Source organism: Aethalodelphis obliquidens, unplaced genomic scaffold, assembly GCF_003676395.1.
Source record: "Aethalodelphis obliquidens isolate GAN/ISIS:26980383/991018 unplaced genomic scaffold, ASM367639v1 scaffold58, whole genome shotgun sequence".
In the NCBI taxonomy this organism is placed as follows: Eukaryota; Metazoa; Chordata; class Mammalia; order Artiodactyla; family Delphinidae; genus Aethalodelphis; species Aethalodelphis obliquidens.
In genome coordinates, this window is record NW_020838002.1 from 1,120,779 (window position 1) to 1,144,487 (window position 23,709).

At 38.3% G+C, this 23,709-nt stretch overlaps 1 protein-coding gene and 1 long non-coding RNA gene across 2 annotated transcripts in view; one reads left to right on the plus strand and one right to left on the minus strand.

The window, feature by feature from the left end:
* The window catches only part of CA10 (carbonic anhydrase 10 (inactive)), a 626,923-nt gene that overhangs the window by 598,044 nt on the left and 5,170 nt on the right, over positions 1-23,709 (minus strand). The window lies entirely within an intron of this gene.
* On the plus strand, positions 1,767-14,232 carry LOC113609650 (uncharacterized). Its single transcript, XR_003428750.1, has 3 exons — positions 1,767-2,093; positions 8,602-8,605; positions 14,221-14,232. It is a non-coding gene; the product is annotated as an uncharacterized LOC113609650 (long non-coding RNA).

A 23,709-nucleotide genomic window follows, 5' to 3' on the forward strand; every position in this document is an offset into this window, starting at 1 on the left:
CAAGGGTTAAAAAAATTTTTTTGAATATTTAATCTAAAATTTAGAGATAATAGGGCAAGATGGCAGAGTAGAAGCACATGAGCTCACCCCAGTTACAAAAACACCAAAATCACAACTAACTGCTGAACAACCATTGACCAAAAAAAAAAAAAAGCAACACTGGACCCAACCAAAAAAGGGACCCTACATCCAAAGAAGAAGCCACAACAAGACAGTAAGAGGGGCACAATCACAATAAAATCAAATCCCATACCCACTGAGTGGGTGACCCACAAACTGGATTATACCACAGAAATTCTCCCACATCAGGCTTCCCAGACTGGGGTATCTGGCAATGGTAGGAGGAGACCCCAGAGAATCTGGCTTTGAAGGCCAGCAGGGTTTGATCACAGGAATTCCACAGGACTGCGGGAAAGAGAAATTCCACTCTTGGAGGTTGCACACAAGGTCTAGTGTGCACCAGGATCCAGGAAAAAAAGCAGTGACCTCATTAGAGACTGGGGCCAGACTTACCTGCTAGGAGTGGAGGGCCTCCTGCAGAGGCAGGAGGAGTCTCTGGCTCACTGAAGGAACAAAGACACTGGCAACAGTACTTCTGATGATTACTCAATGGTGTGAGCCCTACTGGAGGCCACCATTTCCTCCCCAAGACCTGGCCCCACCAAACAGGCTGTAGGCTCCAGTGCTGGGATACCTCAAGCCAAACTACAAACAGGGTGGGAACACAGCCCCACCCATCAGCAGAGAGGCTGCTTAAAGTCTTCCTGAACACAGCTCTGCCCACCAGAGGGACAAGACCCAGCTCCACCCACCAGTGGGCAGGAACCAGTCCCTCCTGAAGCCTGCACTAACCTCTGAGACAGCCTCATCCACCAGAGGGAAGAAAGCAGAAGCAAGAAGAACTACAATCCTGCAGCCTGCAGGATGGAAACTGCAATCACAGAAAGTCAGACAAAATGAGATGCCAGAGGAATATGTCCCACATGAAGGAACAAGATAAAACCCCAGAAGAACAACCAAGTGAAGTGGTCATAGGCAATCTACCTGAAAAAGAATTCAGAGTAATGACAGTGAAGATGATCCAAGATCTTGGAAAAAGAGTGGAGGCACAGATTGAGAAGACACAAGAAATGTTTAACAAAGACCTAGAAGAACTAAAGAACAAACACTGAGATGAACAGTATAATAACTGAAATGAAAAATACACTAGAAGGAATCAATAGCAGAGTAACTGAGGCAGAAGAACAAATAAGTAAGCTGGAAGACAGAATGGTGAAAATCACTGCTGCGGAAGAGAATAAAGAAAAAAAAATGAAAAGAAACAAAGACAGTCTAAGAGACCTCTGGGACATTTTAAATGTACCAACATTCGGATTATAGGGGTCTCAGAAGGAGAAGAGAGAAAGGACCTGAGAAAATACTTGAAGAGATAGCTGAAAACTTCCCTAACATGGGAAAGGAAACAGTTACCAAATTCCAGGAAGAACAGAGTCCCAGGCAGGATAAACCCAAGGAGGAACACACCAAGACACATAGTAGTCAAACGGACAAAAATTAAAGAGAAAGAAAAAATATTAAAAGCAACAAGGAAAAGCAACAAATAACATAAAGGGGAACTCCCATAAGGTTAACCAGCTGATTTCTCAACAGAAATTCTGCAGGCCAGAAGGGAGGGGCACAATTTATTTAAAGTGATGAAAGGGAAGAACCTACAACCAAAAATACTCTACCCAGCAAGGCTCTCACTTGGATTCTACAGAGAAATCAAAAGCTTTACAGATAAGCAAAAGCTAAGAGAATTCAGCACCACCAGACCAGCTTTGCAACAAATGCTAAAGGAACTTCTCTAAGCAGAAAATAAAAGGCCACTACTAGAATCAAGAAAATTAGGAATGGAAAAGCTCACTGGCAAAGGGAAACATACAGTAAAGGCAGTAAAGGTAAGAAATCATCTGCACACAAATATATCAAAACCAGTGATTGTGAGAAGAGGAGAGCACAAATGCAGGCTATTGGAAATGCATTGGAAATTAAAAGACTAGCAACTTGAAACAATTTTGTTTATATATAGACTGCTATATCAAAACCTCATGGTAACCACAAACTGAAAATCTATAATTAATACACACACAAAAAAGAAAACGGAATCTAAACACAATACTAAAGTTAGTCATCAAATCACAAGAGAAGAGAACAAAAGAGGAAGGGAAGAAAAAAGACCTACAAAAACAAATCCAAAACAATTAAGAAAATGGCAAAAGGATATGGCAATTACCTTAAATGTAAATGGATTAAATGCTCCAACCAAAAGACATATACTCGCTGAATGGATACAAAAACAAGACCCACATATATGCTGTCTACAAGAAACCCACTTCAGATCTAGGGACATATACAGACTGAAAGTGAAGTAAGTCAGACAGAGAAAGACAAATATATGATATCGCTTATATGTGGAATCTGAAAAAGAAATGTGATACAAATGAACTTACTTACAAAAAGAAACAGACTCACAGACTTAGAGAATGAACTTATGGTTACTGGGGTGGGGGGGGAAGTGTGGGGGAGGGATAGATTGGGAGTTTGGGATTGACATGTACACACTACTGTATTTAAAATAGATAACCAACAAGGACCTACTGTATAGCACAGGGAACTCTGCTCAATATTCTGTAATAACCTAAATGGAAAAATAATTTGAAAAAGAATAGATACATATATATGTATAACTAAATCACCTTGTTGTACACCTCAAACTAACACAACACTGTTAATCAACTATGTTCCAATATAAAATTAAAATTAAAAAAAAATAAAATTGGGCTTCCCTGGTGGCGCAGTGGTTGAGAGTCCGCCTGCCGATGCAGGGGACACAGGTTTGTGCCCCGGTCCGGGAGGATCCCACATGCTGCAGAGCGGCTAGGCCCATGAGCCATGGCCGCTGGGCCTGCACGTACCGCAAAAATAAATAAATAAAATTTAGCCAGTCTTTCATTGAGGGAAATGGTTTCATTGAAGAAAAGTCAATCGTTTATATTAGGGGTTGCAAACTTTTTCTGTAAAGGGCCACATAGTAAATATTTTAGGCATTTCAGGCAATACAGTATCTGTTGCAACTACTCAACTCTGTTGGATGTGGTATAAAGGTAGCCGTAGACAATAAATGAATGAGCATGGCTGTACTCCAAGAAAACTTTGTTTACAAAACTAGGTGGTGGGCCAGATTTGGCATACAGTCTATTATTTGCTGAGCCCTGTCCTGAACTGTAGTATCTCTAAGTGGGACTAGGTAGGTTGGGGAAGAAAAATAAAACTTAGATCAACAGATATTACTTAGAATATCTGCAGATAATCTGGTAACCATCATTATAGATTAGGGAGTAAAACCCAACCAATCAGAATATTGTGCTAGGAGTGGGAACAGGATATACAAGAAGACTAGATGAAACTAGATCACGAGTTTTCCATCTGACGAAGAAGAAAGGTCAGTGACAAGCAGAACTAGAGTCAATAAAAGCCAGTGGGGTGTAGAGAACAAAGAGAATACTGCTCACTGGACTGATCACAACAGCATTCATAGAGAAGGAGACCTCTTGCTGAACTTGTGAGACGGGTATGATTCAAGTGGGTGAAAACCAGGTGAAGAAACACAACATGAACAAAGGCACAGGCAAGTATGAGTAAGGTGTGTTCACAGAATAGTGAGTTGGCAGATTGGAGCAAAGTTGGAAAGGTGTTTATGGAGTATCACAGAAGACTTTTACACATCAGTTTTAACAGTGTGAACACTTTTTGTAGAGTTAGTGGGAGGTACTTAGGATTTCTGAGCTTCTAGTACAATGTTCTCTACAAAGCAGGCAACTCAAAGAACCCTCCTCCTTTAGAAAGACAGTGAGGCTGGCTGCATCTTACATATTAAAAATGTGATGTTACTAACAGGTCACATTTATTAAGCCATTATTATCTGCCTGATAATAACATACTAAGTGCTTTACTATCATATGTCATTTAATATTTATAAGAAAATCACTGAGGTGATTATTTTTATCCCTATTTTACAGGTTAGAAAACTGAGATGCAGAAGTTAACTTACCCAAATCCATCCAGCTTGGAAGAGGCAGAGTGTGGGTTTAAACCTAGGTCTGTCTGTAAGCTTTTAATCATTCTCCTAAATGGCTTCTCAGTGCATTTAAACATATTTTTGTGTTTTAAATAAAACATTTTTTTAAAACCTCATTTCTAAATTGTCTCTTTGTTTCTCCTACTCAAAAATCCCCAATACTATGATTACCTTTCTCATCTTAAGTCTTCCTACTAAATATTTTTTCCAAGACCAACAGATTCATAATCAAAGATTTAGAAATTTAGGAGGAGGGGAAGATGGCGTAAGAGTAAGACGCGGAGATCACCTTCCTCCCCACAGATACACAAGAAATACATCTACACGGGGAACAACTCCTACTGAACACTGGCAGAAGACCTCAGACCTCCAAAAAGGCAAGAAAGTCCCCACGTACCTGGGTAGGGCAAAAAAAAAAAAAGAATAAACAAAGACAAAAGGATAGGGACGGGGCCTGCACCAGTGGGAGGGAGCTGTGAAGGAAAGGTTTCCACACACTAGGAGCCCCTTCATGGGCGGAGATTGTGGGTGTCGGAGGTGGAAAGCTTCGGAGCAGCAGAGGAGAGCGCAGCAACAGGGGTGCGGAGGGCAAAGCGGATAGATGCCCGCATAGAGGATCGGTGCCGACCAACCGGCACTCACCAGCCATAGAAGCTTCTCTGCTCACCCGCCGGGGTGGGCAGGGCTGGGAGCTGAGGCTCGGGCTTCGGTCGGAGCGCTGGAAGAGGACTGGGGATGGCAGCGTGAATACAGCCTGCAGGGGGTTAGTGCACCACGGCTAGCCGGGAGGGAGTCCAGGAAAAAGTCTGGACCTGCCGAAGAAGCAGGAGACTTTTTCTTCCCTCTTTGTTTCCTGGTGCGCGAGAGAGGATTAAGAGCGCTGCTTAAGGGAGCTCCAGAGACTGGCATGAGCCGCGACTAAAAGCGCAGACCCCAGAGACGGGCATGAGATGCTAAGGCTGCTGCTGGCACCACCAAGAAGCCTGTGTGCGAGTACAGGTCACTATCCACACCCCCTTTACAGGGAGCCTGTGCAGCCCGCCACTGCCAGGGTCCCGGGATCCAGGGACAACTTACCCGGGAGAACGCACGGCGCGCCTCAGGCTGGTGCAACATCAAGCCGGCCTCTGCCGCAGCAGGCTCGCCCCGCACTCCGTGCCCCTCCCTCCCCCCGGCCTGAGTGAGCCGGAGTCCCCAAAGCAGCTGCTCCTTTATCCCCGTCCTGTCTGAGCGAAGAACAGACGCCCTCTGGCGACCCACACGCAGAGGCGGGGTCAAATCCAAAGCTGAGCCCCTGGGAGCTGTGACAACGAAGAAAAGAAAGGGAAATCTCTCCCAGCAGCCTCAGAAGCAGCGGATTAAAGCTCCACAATCAACTTGATGTACCCTGCATCTGTGGAATACGTGAATAGACAACGAATCATCCCAAATTGAGGAGGTGGACTTTGAGAGCAAGATTTATGATTTTCTTCCCCTTTTCTTCATTTTGTGAGTGTGTATGTCTATGCTTCTGTGTGAGATTTTGTCTATATAGCTTTGCTTCCACCATTTGTCCTAGGGTTTTATCCGTCCGTTGTTGTTTTTTTCAATATTTTTTTTTCTTAATAACTATTTTTTATTTTAATAACTTTACTTTATCTTCTTTCTCTTTCTCTCTTTCTTTATTTCTTTCTTTCTTGTTTTCTTCCTCTTTCTTTCTTCCTTTCTTTCCTTCCCTCCTTTAGACAACAAATCATCCCAAACTGAGGAGGTGGACTTTGACAGCAAGATTTCTGATTTTTTCCCCTTTTCCTCTTTTAGTGAGTGTGTATGTCTATGCTTCTGTGTGAGATTTCGTCTGTATAGCTTTGCTTCCACCATTGGTCCTAGGGTTCTAGCCGTCCATTTTTTGTTCTTTTTTAAAATTTTTTTTCTTAATAATTATTTTTTTATTTTAATAACTTTATTATTTTACCTTAATTTCTTTTATTTTACTTTATCTTCTTTCTTTCTTTCTTTGCTTCCTTCCCTCCTTCCTTCCTTACTCCCTCCTCCCTCACTCCGTCCTTTCCTTCCTTCCTACTTTTCTTTCTTTCTTTCTCTTTCTTTCTTTCTTTCTTTCTTTTCTTTCTACTTCTACTAATTCTTTCTTTCTACTTTTTCTCTCTTTTATTCTGAGCTGTGTGGATGGAAGACACTTTGTGCTGCACCCAGGAGTCAGTGCTATGCCTCTGAGGTGGGAGAGCCAACTTCAGGACACTGGTCCACAAGAGACCTCCCAGCTCCACATAATACCAAACGGTGAAAATCTCCCAAAGATCTGCTTCTCAACAACAGCACCCAGCTTCACTCAATGACCAGCAAGCTACAGTGCTGGACACCATATGCCAAAAAACTAGCAAGAGAGGAACACAACACTACCCATTAGCAGAGAGGCTGCCTAAAATCATAATAAGTCCACAGACACCCCAAAACACACCACCAGACGTGGACCTGCCCACCAGAAAGACAAGATCCAGCCTCATCCACCAGAACACAGGCACTAGTCCCCTCCAACAGGAAGCCTACACAACCCACTGAACCAACCTTAGCCACTGGGGACAGACACCAAGAACAGCGGGAACTATGAACCTGCAGACTGCAAAGAGGAGACGCCAAACACAGTAAGATAAGCAAAATGAGAAGACAGAAAAACACACAGCAGATGAAGGAGCAAGATAAAAACCCACCAGACCTAACAAATGAGGAGGAAATAGGCAGTCTACCTGAAAAAGAATTCAGAATAATGATAGTAAAGATGATCCAAAATCTTGGAAATAGAATAGACAAAATGCAAGAAACATTTAACAAGGAACTAGAAGAACGAAAGATGAAACAAACAATGATGAACAACACAATAAATGAAATGAAAAATACTCTAGATGGGATGAATAGCAGAATAACTGAGGCAGAAGAACAGATAAGTGACCTGGAAGATAAAATAGTGGAAATAACTACTGCAGAGCAGAATATAGGAAAAAGAATGAAAAGAACTGAGGACAGTGTCAGAGACCTCTGGGACAATATTAAATGCACCAACAGTCGAATTATAGGGGTTCCAGAAGAAGAAGAGAAAAAGAAAGGGACTGAGAAAATATTTGAAGAGATTAGAGTTGAAAACTTCCCTAATATGGGAAACAAAATAGTTAATCAAGTCCAGGAAGCACAGAAAGTCCCATATAGAATAAATCCAAGGAGAAATATGCCAAGACACATATTAATCAAACTGTCAAAAATTAAACACAGAAAACATATTAAAAGCAGCAAGGGAAACCCAACAAATAACACACAAGGGAATCCCCATAAGGTTAACAGCTGACCTTTCAGCAGAAACTGTGCAAGCCAGAAGGGACTGGCAGGACATATTTAAAGTGATGAAGGAGAAAAACCTGCAACCAAGATTACTCTACCCAACAAGGATCTCATTCCGATTTGATGGAGAAATTAAAACCTTTAAAGACAAGCAAAAGCTGAGAGAGTTCAGCACCACCAAACCAGCTTTACAACAACTGCTAAAGGAACTTCTCTAGGCAAGACACACAAGGGAAGGAAAAGACCTACAATAACGAACTGAAAACAATTAAGAAAATGGGAATAGGAACATACATATTGATAATTAACTTAAATGTAAATGGACTAAATGCTCCCACCAAAAGACACAGATTGGATGAATGGATACAAAAACAAGACCCATATATATGCTGTCTACAAGAGACCCACTTCAGACCTAGAGACACATACAGACTGAAAGTAAGGGGATGGAAAAAGATATTCCATGCAAATGGAAACCAAAAGAAAGCTGGAGTAGCAATTCTCATATCAGACAAAATAGACTTTAAAATAAAGACTACTAGAAGAGACAAAGAAGGACAGAATGATCAAGGGATTGATCCAAGAAGATAAAACAATTGTAAATTATTCACCCAACATAGGAGCACCTCAATACATAAGGCAAATACTAACAGCCATAAAAGGGGAAATCGACAGTAACACATTCAAAGTAGGGGACTTAAACACCCCACTTTCACCAATGGACAGATCATCCAAAATGAAAATCAATAAGGAAGCCCAAGCTTGAAATGATACATTAAACAAGGTGGACTTAATTGATATTTATAGGACATTCCATCCAAAAACAACAGAATACACATTTTTCTCAAGTGCTCATGGAACATTCTCCAGGGTAGATAATATCTTGGGTCACAAATCAAGCCTTGATAAATTTAAGAAAATTGAAATTATATCAAGTATCTTTTCCGACCACAATGCTTTGAGACTAGATATCAATTACAGGAAAAGATCTGTAAAAAATACAAACACATGGAGGCTAAACAATACACTACTTAATAACGAAGTGATCACTGAAGAAATCAAATAGGAAATAAAATAATACCTAGAAACAAATGACAATGGAGACACGATGACCCAAATCCTATGGGATGCAGCAAAAGCAGTTCTAAGAGGGAAGTTTATAGCAATACAATCCTACCTTAAGAAACAGGAAGCATCTCGAATAAACAACCTAACCTTGCACCTAAAGCAATTAGAGAAAGAAGAAGGAAAAAACCCCAAAGTTAGCAGAAGGGAAGAAATCATAAAAATCAGATCAGAAATAAATGAAAAAGAAATGAAGGAAACAAGAGCAAAGATCAATAAAACTAAAAGCTGGTTCTTTAAGAAGATAAACAAAATTGATAAACCACTAGCCAGACTCATCAAGAAAAAACAGGAGAAGATAAAAATCAATAGAATTAAAAATGAAAAAGGAGAAGTAACAACTGACACTGCAGAAACACAAAGGATCATGAGAGATTACTAAAAGCAACTCTATGCCAATAAAATGGACAACCTGGAAGAAATGGACAAATTCTTAGAAATGCACAACCTGCCAAGACTGAATCAGGAAGAAATAGAAAATATGAACAGACCAATCGTAAGCACTGAAATTGAAACTGTGATTAAAAATCTTCCAAAAAACAAAAGCCCAGGACCATATGCCTTCACAGGCGAATTCTATCAAACATTTAGAGAAGAGCTAACACCTATCCTTCTCACACTCTTCCAAAATATAGCAGAGGGAGGAACACTCCCAAACTCATTCTATGAGGCCACCATCACCTTCATACCAAAACCAGACAAGGATGTCACAAAGAGAGAAAACTATAGGCCAATATAACTGATGGACATAGATGCAAAAATTCTCAACAAAATACTAGCAAACAGAATCCAACAGCACATTAATAGGATCATACACCATGATCAAGTGGGGTTTATTCCAGGAATGCAAGGATTCTTCAATATATGCAAATCTATCAATGTGATAAACCATATTAACAAATTGAAGGAGAAAAACCATAAGATAATCTCAATAGATGCAGAGAAAGCTCTCAACAAAATTCAACACCCATTTATGATAAAAACCCAGCAGAAAGTAGGCATAGAGGGAACTTTCCTCAACATCATAAAGGCCATACATGACGAACCCACAGCCAACATCGTCCTCAATGGTGAAAAACTGAAAGCATTTCCACTAAGATCAGGAAAAAGACAAGGTTGCCCACTCTTACCACTCTTATTCTACCTAGTTCTGGAAGTTTTAGCCACAGCAATCAGGGAAGAAAAGGCAATAAAAGGAATCCAAATCGGAAAAGAAGAAGTAAAACTGTCACTATTTGCAGATGACATGATACTATACATAGAGAATCCTAAAGATGCTACCAGAAAAGTACTAGTGCTGATCAATGAATTTGGTAAAGTAGCAGGATACAAAATTAATGCACAGAAATCTCTGGCATTTCTATACACTAATGATGAAAAATCTGAAAGAGAAATTAAGGAAACACTCCCATTTACCATTGCAACAAAAAGAATAAAATATCTAGGAATAAATCTACCTAAGGAGACAAAAGACCTGTATGCAGAAAATTATAAGACACGGATGAAAGAAATTAAAGATGATACAAATAGATGGAGAGATATACCATGTTCTTGGATTGGAAGAATCAACATTGTGAAAATGACTCTACTACCCAAAGCAATCTACAGATTCAATGCAATCCCTATCAAACTACCACTGGCATTTTTCACAGAACTAGAACAAAAAATTTCACAATTTGTATGGAAACACAAAAGACCCCAAATAGCCAAAGCAATCTTGAGAACAAAAAATGGAGTTGGAGGAATCAGGCTCCCCAACTTTAGATTACACTACAAAGCTACAGTAATCAAGACAGTATGGTACTGGCACAAAAACAGAAAGATAGATCAATGGAACAGGATAGAAAACCCAGAGATAAATCCACACACATATGGTCACCTTATCTTTGATAAAGGAGGCAGGAATGTACAGTGGAGAAAGGACAGCCTCTTCAATAAGTGGTGCTGGGAAAAGTGGGCAGGTTCTTGTAAAAGTATGAGATTAGATCACTCCCTAACACCATACACAAAAATAAGCTCAAAGTGGATTAAAGACCTAAATGTAAGGCCAGATGCTATCAAACTCTTAGAGGAAAACATAGGCAGAACACTCTATGACATAAATCACAACAAGATCCTTTTTGACCCACCTCCTAGAGAAATGGAAATAAAAACGAAAATAAACAAATGGGACCTAATGAAACTTAAAAGCTTTTGCACAGCAAAGGAAACTTTAAACAAGACCAAAAGACAACCCTCAGAATGGGAGAAAATATTTGCAAATGAAGCAACTGACAAAGGATTAATCTCCAAAATATATAAGCAGCTCATGCAGCTCAATAACAAAAAAACAAATAGTCCAATCCAAAAATGGGCAGAAGACCTAAATAGACATTTCTCCAAAGAAGATATACAGAGTGCCAACAAACACATGAAAGAATGCTCAACATCATTAATCATTAGAGAAATGCAAATCAAAACTACAATGAGATATCATCTCACACCAGTCAGAATGGCCATCATCAAAAAACTAGAAACAATAATGCTGGAGAGGGTGTGGAGAAAAGGGAACACTCTTGCACTGTTGGTGGGAATGTAAATTAATACAGCCAGTATGGAGAACAGTATGGAGGTTCCTTAAAAAACTACGAATAGAACTACCATATGACCCAGCAATCCCACTACTGGGCATATACCCTGAGAAAACCATAATTCAAAAAGAGTCATGTACCAAAATGGTCATTGCAGCTCTATTTACAATAGCCCAGAGATGGAAACAACCTAAGTGTCCATCATCGAATGTATGGATAAAGAAGATGTGGCCATATATACCATGGAATATTACTCAGCCATAAAAAGAAACGAAATTGAGCTATTTGTAATGAGGTGGATAGACCTAGAGTCTGTCACAGAGTGAAGTAAGTCAGAAAGACAAAGCCAAATACCGTATGCTAACACATTTATATGGAATTTAAGGGGAAAAAAATGGCATGAAGAACCTAGGGGTAAGACAGGAATAAAGACACAGTCCTACTAGAGAACGGACTTGAGGATATGGGGAGGGGGAAGGGTAAGCTGTGACAAAGTGAGAGAGAGGCATGGACATATATACACTACCAAACATAAGGTAGATAGCTAGTGGGAAGCAGCTGCATAGCACAGGGAGATCAGCTCGATGCTTTGTGACCGCCTAGAGGGGTGGGATTGGGAGGGTGGGAAGGAGGGAGACGCAAGAGGGAAGAGATATGGGAACATATGTATATGTATAACTGACTCACTTTGTTATAAAGCAGAAACTAGCACACCATTGTAAAGCAATTATACTCCAATAAAGATGTAAAAACAAAGATTAGAAATTTAAATTCTGTTCAAATTTCATCCAATCTGAGTTCACTAATTTAACATAAAATTGTGATTTTTTAAATCAATGCCGTATCTATCCATCTCTATATATAATTATTTTCACACTATTTTTTGTCTACATTTTAGGTGGGCCTTGCTTTATGGCACACAAACCATATATTTATCTCACATGACTTTTTGCTCAAGCATAATAGTGGAATACAATTTCAAATAAGTAAAAATGCTTATAAATAAAACCTAGAGGGGAACAACCTGTTAACAACAGCTGCATTAAAGTTATGTGATTACAGGTGATCTGTTTCTTTTTCTCTTATTCTCTAAATTAATTAAAATTGAATATATTAGTGTTATAATTCCAAATGTAATCATGTGAAAATGTTTTCTTAAAAAAAAAAGATTATGAAACAACACCTTGGGATCTACTCTACTAAGCAACTAATAAAATAATTTCCTAATGCAAAAAAGTGACTACATTCCATGAAGGTGCCATGATTCTTGGTTACATGTACTTAGAGCTATTAAGACTCATTAATTCACTGGGATCTAATATCAGGGTAGCTGGTATGGGCCTATCTTTGGTTTCTCTAAATTCAATCAATTTAAGAGAAATAAGAGTAGGGGCTTAGTGGATTAGTCACAACAGGCCATTAATCTCTGCACTCTCAATTGTAATCCAGCCTCTACCAAAGTGATTGGAGAAAAAAATCCCACAAAATACCAAAACACTCAAAAAAGCTCCAAAGCCAGCTCCGTAGAGACCGGCTGATGTAGGTCACAGTTTGCTTGTTTTTACTTAACATCAATACAGCACTTGTCATCTGTCCTATTTCTTGTTTTTCTTTTTGCCTTTTGCTTAAATTCTCAGAACAGCTGTATTTGAAAAGGAACCACGTTGCAATCCCACAAATGGCCTAGCATTTAATTATCATTTTAAAAATCATTCTCTTAAGTGAATGTGAAACATAAATCAAAACTATCTTCTCATGTTGAAAATTTATTGAAAAAACATGCTTAAGGTTACCATATGTGTAAATTAGTGCTTGAGAAAGCTGGCAAAACTAAATAATGAAAAGAAAAGAGAGCAACCAGATTGTAGTAAAAATGAACAAGTGACAGTTTTAAAACATGTAAATATTATATATTTTCTCATAAATGGACTGGATCATAATACCTCATATCTTTATTGCTCTGGCCAATAAGCCAATATTTACTAACGTATCAAGCAAGAAAAACTACGGGCACATTCCTGAATCAAGATTTTGTTTATGCCATCATTGTGAGGGTTGAGTATTTACTGGGTCACATGAGACCATACACTGTATTAGAGGCCTTGGTAAGTCTAAACCCTAGTTATAAAATTAAAATATGTCATTAACTTTTTTAATATTAAAGAAGACTGTGGGCCAGACTCAGTAAGTTATCTCTGAAGATCATTTTTATGACAAAGACATGATGGTCTTCTTTCTTATAATCTCTAAAGTATTCTCCAAACATCCCAGCTTCCCCTAGTGAATCAGATTCAACCAACCTTAACTGATTATGTGTTATGTGCAGGCATTGTGCTAAACACATTCACATGAACTGGCTCATTTAATTCTCATGTTTTAAATGATATTGCCAAATTCCTTCCTAATATTTCCCAACATGTCTTTTGCTCTTTTAGCTTCAGCTATAACAATACAAAACCCGCCATTTATTAAGTACATATGCCAAGCACTATGCTGCATTTTTAAATTTCAGTCTCCCTTAACTCCAAAAATAGATGTTATTCCTCCAGTTTTCAAAAGAGAACACTAAGGATTAGACATTTTAAGTAACTTCTTAACCTCACACAAAAAGTAACAGCAGAGTTAAGATAAAATTCTAAGACTTTAATATAAAGACGCCGCCGGCAAGGTTTTCAGTAAATGCTTTTATGGAGTAGTCAATGATGGCCCCTAGACTCTTTCTCAGGGTCTTACTAGAGAGCTACAAGGTCAGAATTCCACAAATATGGTTTGGGTTGGTCTTTCATTATGCCTTATCCTTACACTTGCCCATCTCAAGAGTCACTTCCCACTTTTCTGCTCACTCACAACCTCCAAAGTTCTTCCTCTAATTTAATCTTGCTGCTTTGACATTTCAAAAACTGGAAAAGTTTAGCATCAACAGTAAACTTTGATAATTTTCTTAAAAGTTTCATAACACTATAAAATTTCCAAGTTGGAAAGAGACCTAGAAATTAACCAGTCCAATATCCCTGTTTAAAAGGAGAAAACTGGGATTCAGACCAGTAAAACTACATACTTCACAACACAATACAGTGGCAAAACAAGTACTAACCACAACATGTTCTAACTTCCATCCCAGTAATCTTTTCTGCAAACCACCTGAGCCATTCTTCCCTATAATTTATGAAAATATGCTCTAGGAAGAATACTTAAGTAGGCTCAAATTTCTGAACTTAGGAAAGCTATTTGCTTGTCCTTAACCATGGTTTCCTGTCACTGATCTGACTTATTAAGCAAAAATAACATCTTGAATGCCATGGCTATTTGGTTTTTGCTTAATACTTTCTGGGAGTGGACCACTATTGAAAGGATCTGTCAAAAACGAGACAACAGGCCCAAAATAGAGTCATCTATGCTAAGGCCCATGTCACCAAATCAAGACTTAATACCTAACCTAACTGCAGTTTCAGCCTTTTTCAGGAATATAATCTTAACCAGTCACTCTGGAATTTCCTGGTCAGCACTAATGAGGTAATATGCCAGGTAGATTCCTACTGTCCCCCAAAGGAAGGTGGCCTTGTCTGAAACAATCAAGTCTTTGCTAGTAACTTTCCTGTCCCACCCTCTTCTGCCTATAAAATCTTCCAATTTGTACAGCTCTTTGGAGCTCCTTTCTATCTGCTAGATGGGATGCTGCTCAATGTATGAATTGTTGAATAAACACCAATAGTATCTTTAAAATTTACTCAGTTGAATTTGCGTATTTTTAAACAGATCTTTGAAAGCTTAATAACTGTTCTACATACTTGTTTACTTCCTCCAGGAATTCAAGTATATTCCTGGCGACTTATACACAGGTTATATATTACTTATGGATATAATATGGTAAAAACATAAAGAACTTCACACTGTTTTACCCAGTAATCACAATACTGGGATTATTTTAAAGAAATAATTCAATAGTAATAAATATCTATAGACATAAAAACATATGCCCAAAATGACAAATCTAGAAATAACATAGATGCTCCAAAATAGGGAAAAAGAGAAATATAAATAATGCTATTTTAGATGAATAAAATATTATGAAACTATTACAAAGAAAATCATAAATGTTAAAGTGGCAAATACTAGCCAATTGTTCACTAGACCACGTTCCCTTTGTTCCTGGGCTAAGGCAAGTCTTGTGACTAGCCTGCAATTCTCAAACTCTTTTGCAATAAGATGTTGCCATGTGATTGACCAGAAGTGAGGTACAGTTTTCCTGTTAAGCCCATAAACACCTCTCCCATGATCGTCCTCCTCACTCTTTTTCCAGCTGTTAATGTTGATGTCCAGAACAATATTGGAAGCCATGTCTTGAAGATAGCAGAGACTATCAGCCTTGAGACTCCCAAGTCACTACACAGACAGGATTCCTTCTCTTTTATCCCTTCCCCCTCACCAAGCCCCTATTCTCTCTCTCTCTCTCTCTCTCTCTCTCACACACACACACACACACACACACACACACACACACACACACACAAACTGACACCAATTAGACAATTAATGTGAGCAGGAAGTAAGCTTCTACTGTGTTATGTTACTGAGACTGTGGGGTTTACCAGTCACAAAGTCCTGGATTTCCTAAACTAATACAACTAGGAAGCAACATGGGGGAATACTTAAGATATAATGTAAAAATTTTATTTAAGTACAAAGCTTTAAGGGAAAAAAGTTATAATTGCAAACTTTGGGAAATGAAAATTTAGTCTATGAAGAATCAGTTTGTTTTCCTAAATTTTCTTTGATACTATTCTTCTATTATATTTAGCATTAAAATTAAGTCAATGACTTTTAGTATCATGCATGTTTGTAACACTAAAACACTTGCATATACAGTCCCTTGCTTGTAAGGAGTACTGATCAAAGAGGAGCATTTCAATTGAACACACAATTAAACTAAACAGCAAATGCACAAATAAAACTCTCATTTTTAATTTGACACATTTTACCTTTAGATATAGAACATTATAAAACTTTACCTGGCTCAGTCAGGCTCTAATTTCAGCAATTCTAAAAGCAAGAGGAACCAAAAAAAAAAAAGGCTGCACCAACTCACACACTATTTTAATTGCATAGGACTCTCATTTAGTCACTACAACACAGAACTTCAAAGACACAAACTAAAAGGCCACGAAGAACGTCTTCATAACAGTGGAAAAACAGGGGTGGAACCTGTTAGAGATAACAAAAAATGATGACTTCACTACATTATATTTCATTCTATAAGATGTGAGTGACTTAGAGCTGGTATCATTACTGTGTACTGCAAGACAGCCAGCCAGTGATATATTTCTATTTACACCCAGGCCATACAACAAACATTTATTATACGTAGATGCCTCACTTTCTAACTATCAGTATAATTTCCATACATGTACTGCAAGATTAACAGTAGAAGACTTTTTTCTATAACCTCCTCTTATTTTTTTCTAAAATTAACAAGCAAACAAACAACAAACCACCTAACTGACCATTTCCTCACAGTTATAAAGATCAACTAGGAGATTATAGGCAGAATGTACAGCCAAGAACAGCAAATAAACTATGTTCTTTCAATTTCTAGGCTCTTGGAAATACCCGCCTCCGCCCCCCCATGGTAAAAACTGTTGGGTGCCACAGTTCTGTTTCTAAAGGCTGGGCAAGGTTGGGCGGGGGGAGGTAAAGTTTTCTGACACAAGACTAAAAACACCTTAGAAAACAGTTTCCTGTATTGCTCTGCCTCAAGACTAAAGGGTGGGTAGGCTTTTCCCCTAAAGCACTCTAGTTCATTGCTAACTAAAGAACAGTGAGCTTTCTCAAGTGCTGGTTTCTCCCAAGCTGGAACCCAGTGAGAAAACAACCATATCCTTAGCAATTTCCTTTAATAGGAACAGAGATGGAATGAAAAAAGAACAACAATGCATCCATGGATCCTTCATCGCCCTAATTCAAGTCTCACAGGATGGTATCTCAGAACACAAAGGAGCAGAAATACATTTTAAACAATGGTGAAGTGCCCTGACTAAGGCTGGTTTGTCAAATGCAGATAAGAGTTGAGTCTGAGAAGGAAATACAAAGCTATCCAATAAGTTGTTCCCTGGGAAAGTTTCAGTTCTGACTGCATGCAGTAGAAGCAAAAGGGCAGCTAACAGAGAAGTCTTCTTTATTTTCCCTCCCTCTTAACCTCCATACAAGATCTGAATCTTGTTTCCCAGTCTCCTGTGAAGGAAGAAAAGCCATTCTAAATCAATCCTTATTATTCATTTATATATCAACTCACTCACTTATTATTGAGTATCAACTAAAATGCCAGGTTCTAGTTTGAGCAATGGGAAAAAAATTGTGTATCACTAAATATACATTCTACAAAGGCAAGGCTGTTTAGCTTACTATATTTTAACTTCTGTCTGGCCCAGTGCCTCACTGATAGGTGGCATTTATTAGCATTTGTGAAATTAATGAACCAACCCATTAAACCCCTTCAGAGTGGGAGATAACCCTTCCATAGACATGTACCAATATCTGTCCTTTTCAAGAATCCTATGAGGTATTTATATTATTCCAAAATCATGGAAGAGGAATGGTCCCTACTCAATAAGTGCTGCCATCAAAATTGTTTTCCTTAAAGGTGAAAGGTAACTTGTGTGTATGGCAGGAAGAGGGAGCAGCAGAAGAGGAATATGTTGACTCATATCCTTCAGTAAATATGTTTATTCCAACTGTGGCTTTGCTGCCAAATGTGTTGTGAAAACAGCAGGACTTGGCTCTGATAAATTCACCTGAAAGTAACAGGCTTCATTTCCTACTGCCAGCCCCTTCGGCCTATGGGCGTTAAGTATGGGACAAAGTTAAAGATTAATTCTCCATTTACTGTGACAAAGGTCCCATCTCTCCTGGATCAGGAGGAAAAGGCATTTGTAGACTGTCTCCTTCACAACCACTGAAGATCTTTCCACTTCCATCCTGATGGCACCTTAATGCAAATGAACTCAAACCCAAACACTGGCTACCCCATTACCAGTCCAATCTTGCTAATAAAAGCAATTATGGCTGTGTTATAAAGGCAATCCCAGACCATTCATTAGCATTCACAGCACCCACCCCACCCTTACATGTTATAAATCATTTAAAGTTTTGTTTAAGATTACACAAGATGAAAACGGCAGAAAGTTGCAGGAAAGATTCAATTACCAAAGGCAATAAAATGATAGTTGCCATATTTCAAAATCTAGGGTCAACCAATAGCATCTTGGCTCTTTTTCCTAGGGTAGAAATACAAACTAAGTAAGGAGGTAAATTCTGTAGTCTAAATCTGAGTTATCACAAAAGCTTCTGGGAAGCTACATGGAACTAGAGACGATACTGGAAAATAACTAGTGTTCTGGGCCAAATGGAGCATAGCTGGACTAAAGCCAAAAGCTTTAACCCTGACTGGTCTGCTCCTAAAGAAGATAAAGGTATAAACTAGACCTATCCCCCTGAGCCTTAAAATATGCCCTCCTTGCACAGAGAGGCACAAGGGTAATTTTTACTACTATTATATGTAAGCTATTACTGTTATTAGCATAATATTTCTTATATGCTATTCTATCTCAGCCTCATCCTTTACACTCCACCCTCTAGTTGTTGCCATACTTACCTCTTCACCTTCCCCTGAATTCATTATGTCCTATCTGATTGCCCTGTCTTTACAAATATTGTTTCCTATGATCATCCCTCCCCTATCACACTCCTGGTCAATCAGCAGAAATCTTCCAAGCCAACTCTTTAGCTTTCTTTAAGACTCACCCCAAACAGCCTCTGACACTATTTACTCTCCTTCTTCTAGCACTTCCACCTCCAGAATGAGTCAGGTGCCCCTTCTCTGTCCTATTCACATACTGCTGTATCTCTTTTCACTACAGTACTTATCACAGTCTGCTATAACTACTAATATTTTTAAAATCAGTGTCCTGCTAGAAGGTTATGAATTCTTGGAGGGAAAGGTCAGTTGTCTTACTCATTCCTGTTGGATCCCCAGTACCTTAAATATACAGCACCCTCAATAAATTTTGAATGATTAAGTAAACAAAGGAAGCCATTTCATTTTAGGTCTCTATACATACTTTATATTAACTGGACAATTGAAAGGGTGAAATGGGTATACAATTTAGTGGACCAAGAGTATACTCTCCCAAGTGAACATGCAGTCTATTGGAAATAAGAGTTGTACAGAGTATAATAAGGTAAAGCTGATGTAAAATGGTTTGCAGTGCTTTAACCATTGGTTTCATGTCAAATAGCACATCTGTTACTTGGCACACAATCTTCACAACACAAAATCATGTATGGATGATTCATTTCTCTTAGCCTTTATCTAATGCTAAAGACACTATTATTATTATTGAAGTACAAAATTGGAGATATTTGCATTTGTGTATTATGAAAATACTAAATCTTAAAGATTAGGGTATAGGAGGTGCATAAGAGATAGGACAACTCTGATTTTTTCTTTTAAGTGTGTCCCTCAGAATGTCCCATAATGGCCTAATTAATCTATTAGGCCAGTATTTTTTTAAACAGGTTTTGTGAGCAAGAATAAAGATTGACAAGAAGTAGTTGGGTTTCTAAGTTATTGCTTATTGCAATAAAAGTATAAAAGTATCATTAAATTGCACACAAACCTGATTGTCATTTTCTTTATCTCTACCTTTGCTCCTCATAACTAAAAGGTACCATCTAAAATTCTTACCTTAGCTTGCAAACCCCTTTAAATTGGCCCCGTTATTCTTCTAGCCTATATCCAGTCACTTAATCTAACCTATCTATTTTATATGCTCATTTCACCATACTTCTGATACTTTTGTGGGTTTTTTTTTATCACTTCTTGTATAAGAACATACTATTCTTGGGCTCCCCTGGTGGTGCAGTGGTTGAGAGTCCGCCTGCCGATGCAGGGGACACGGGTTCGTGCCCCAGTCCGGGAGGATCCCACATGCCACGGAGCAGCTGGGCCCGTGAGCCATGGCCGCTGGGCCTGCGCGTCCGGAGCCTGTGCTCCGCAGCGGGAGAGGCTACAGCAGTGAGAGGCCCGTGTACCGCCAAAAAAAAAAAAAAAAAAAAAAGAACATACTATTCTTGCCTCATGGTATGTCTTTCTTTTTTCCTCTTCTTTTGAAATCTCATGTATCCTTCCAACCCTAGTTCAACTGTTTTCTCCTCCATAAACCCTACCCCTTCTCCAATTGCATCTTCCAACTTCTAACAACAGAATTAACTCTTTCTTTATAATTAAACAAATTTAAAATATAAAATAATTAAATATATAAATAATTTAAAATAATAATTAAAAATATGAAAAGCAGGGCTTCCCTGGTGGCGCAGTGGTTGAGAGTCCGCCTGCCGATGCAGGGGACATGGGTTCGTGCCCTGGTCTGGGAAGATCCCACATGCCGCGGAGCGGCTGGGTCCGTTAGCCATGACAGCTGAGCCTGCGCATCCGGAGCCTGTGCTCCGCAACAGGAGAGGCCAAAACAGCGAGAGGCCCGCGTACCGAAAAATATATATATATTATATATATATATATATTATATATATATAAAGCACTCTGAACACAACTCTATCACATAACATGCATACCATGTTATAAATACTAAAGACCAAGTGTTGTTTGTTAATTTTTGTAATTCCTATGCTTGGCACGCAGTTAACTGGCAATACTGTTTTGTTGAAACCAAAGAAATGACTGAAAAATTAATTGTAATTTACAAAAACAGGTCCAAAGTGTCAAAATAAGTATTGTTATTGATGATAATAATTTTATGGGAACAGCTCCAATTCACTGAGAGACTACCACACGTCAAGCACTTTGACAGGATCTTATGTACATTTTCTCCAATCCTCATTTTACAGATTTTACAGAGACTCAGAGAATGTAAAGAACTTACCTAAGATCACACAGAGGGTGAATGCTAAAGGTAGTATTCACATTTAGACCTAGTTTGGTTCCAAAGCCCACGCTTACTCTTATATCATATGTGTAATTTGGTCAGTGATTACTGTATTCCAGATACGATGCTAGGCATTTACAAATAGTGTTTTGCTCCTTACAATTATCCTGTAGGATCAACAATCTTGGGAAATAAGTACCATCTCCATTTTACAGTTGAGAAAGCTGAAGTTTCCTCAAAACTCAACTACAATCTCAAACAGATTTGAGAGATTTGAGAGCAGTAGTTGGAGACACGCAACACAAATTTAAAATCTAAAGAAATGTTAGAATTTCAAACAAATTTTAACCAAGCTCAATCCATTGAATCCATGTAAAGATCCATAATAAGAAAAAATAAAAATCACCAAGAAATTAAATATATTAGGACACTCCATATTCTCTCAATTCAACAGCTCTCTAAGTGGGCTCCTCCCAACTTTCCAGTATCTCCTAAAGTGAATCTTTTTTTCCAATTGCGACAGTCTTCACTGTACATCTTACTCATTCCTTTCCCTCTCCTTCTGATGATGTGGTCCCCTCCAACTCTTCTATCCAAACCTCTAACATCTATCTAATATCCTCCTTTTCCTTCATGTCTGGACTTCTCTCTTACATAGCATTTATGTACTTTATCAAACAATTTGGCATTATTCGTACTGTTTTATATCATGATACATTTTGTGCATTACAACTTTGCTTTCACAACTATATCTACACCATTAAGTATTATTTGTAGTATTTAATATCACTCTACATTATGTGTATGTATCTCAACTTTTATTTTAAAGCTATATCTTATGCATGGATCATTCCATAATATAGTAAAGACACAGATAACTTTACATTTGTATAACACAAAGAACATTCAGGATCACTCTCCGATGTTTCCCTCAACAATTCTTTGAAATAGGCAAAGAAGATATAACTTTTCATTTCACAGATGAGGAAACTGAGAGTCTAAGAGGCTAAGAGAATTGCCCAAAATCACATAGGTAATTAAGGCAGAGTTTGATTGCAGGGTGGGTCTTCAAACTCCCACATTCTTTACACAATGGCCTACTACTGTACACATTTATGGTACCTGCATGTGTTCCTGGCCTAAACCTCAGGCCCAAATATGTAATGCTTAATTAAGGTGAAAAGGTGGGATGTTAAGTATGACGGCCTAGGGTGGCAATCAAACCCCCCCTCCCCACCCAAGAAAATGTTTCTCAACATTGACAATTCTTCCCCCCCTCCCCCCATAGTGTATTTACTCAGGAAGCCTCTCGTCTCACTGCCAGGAGAGTCCCATCTGTGATATCTGTTATCTATGGTATCTGTCAATGAAGAGTCTATGTGACATCACATGGGAAACTGGGTTTAAACAAACCGTATTGCCAATAAGATCATCAGATTCTTTACTGGGGTGGAGCTCTTTTTTATATTTAATGGAACTTTCTATTTCAAATCATATTGACAGCATATGCAGTTTGCCATTTTGGAAGCACCTGAAAGTTGAGTCTATACTGAGTAATAATTTACAAGAAGAAAGAAGAAAATTGTTGCTCCCCTGGGAATAAGCACTACTTTGTTCCCAGTGATTTATTTAACTTTCCAAGCCTCACCTCCATAATGGGCTCACAGGGATAAAGTGGGTTACACTCATGACTATGCCCCAAAGCCTAACGTTACCAGTCTCATTTATAAGAGAAAGAAAATTAAGAAACATTTCAAAGTTGTTAAGCCAAGACTTCACTGAAAGTAGGATTTGTACTCAATGTTATAAAATGCACTAGTTAATGATATTTTTTTTGCTTTTAAACAAGTTGTAAGGGAGGAAGGTAAAGGTTCTATCCTATTCCTCACAAACCCTGCAATATCAGGTTTGTAGGAAAAAATATACTATTGCAAGCTTACTCTGCCTGAGACACTGTGCTAAGTGAAAATCATTGACCATATTATCTAATTTAATCTATATAACAAATGTAAGGTATGTACTATTACCCCATTTCTAAATGTAAACCATTAATGTGAAACCATTTTAATTTTCAGATTGGGAGAGAATATATGAAACATTCATTTCTTACAGGTATTGCTGATCATAAGGCACTGGGGGCAAATGAGTAACAGTGTTAACTGTTTGAATGACAGTCATGTACAACTCAAATACCATCTTAATTCTAGCTCTAGGCTACAATCACCCTAAACTTCCACTTCTAAACTCTCTAAGATTTACATCCATTTAACACAATTTACTTTTTCAATTGGAAACATCAAAATAAAAGAATACTTAATAAAAACATTTAAAAGAAATCTTGTAACAAAGCATAAATGATACACTGAATTTTGACTCAGAACTGGGTGTGAATCCTCCAAGCTGAACCTCTGTGGCCTTTGGTTGGCTTATTTATAAAATCACCCTACAAATTCTGAAACTAGATGAGTTAAAATGTGTGCAATATTGTGCAATACATGTGAAAGTACCACATAATTCTAATTACTATTGCTGTTATTATTATGAATAAACAAGGAAGTAAAGGGAAATAAAGTATAGGGAAGTAGGATGTGCAATGTAAATTAAATCAGACAGCTCTCTTTGGACC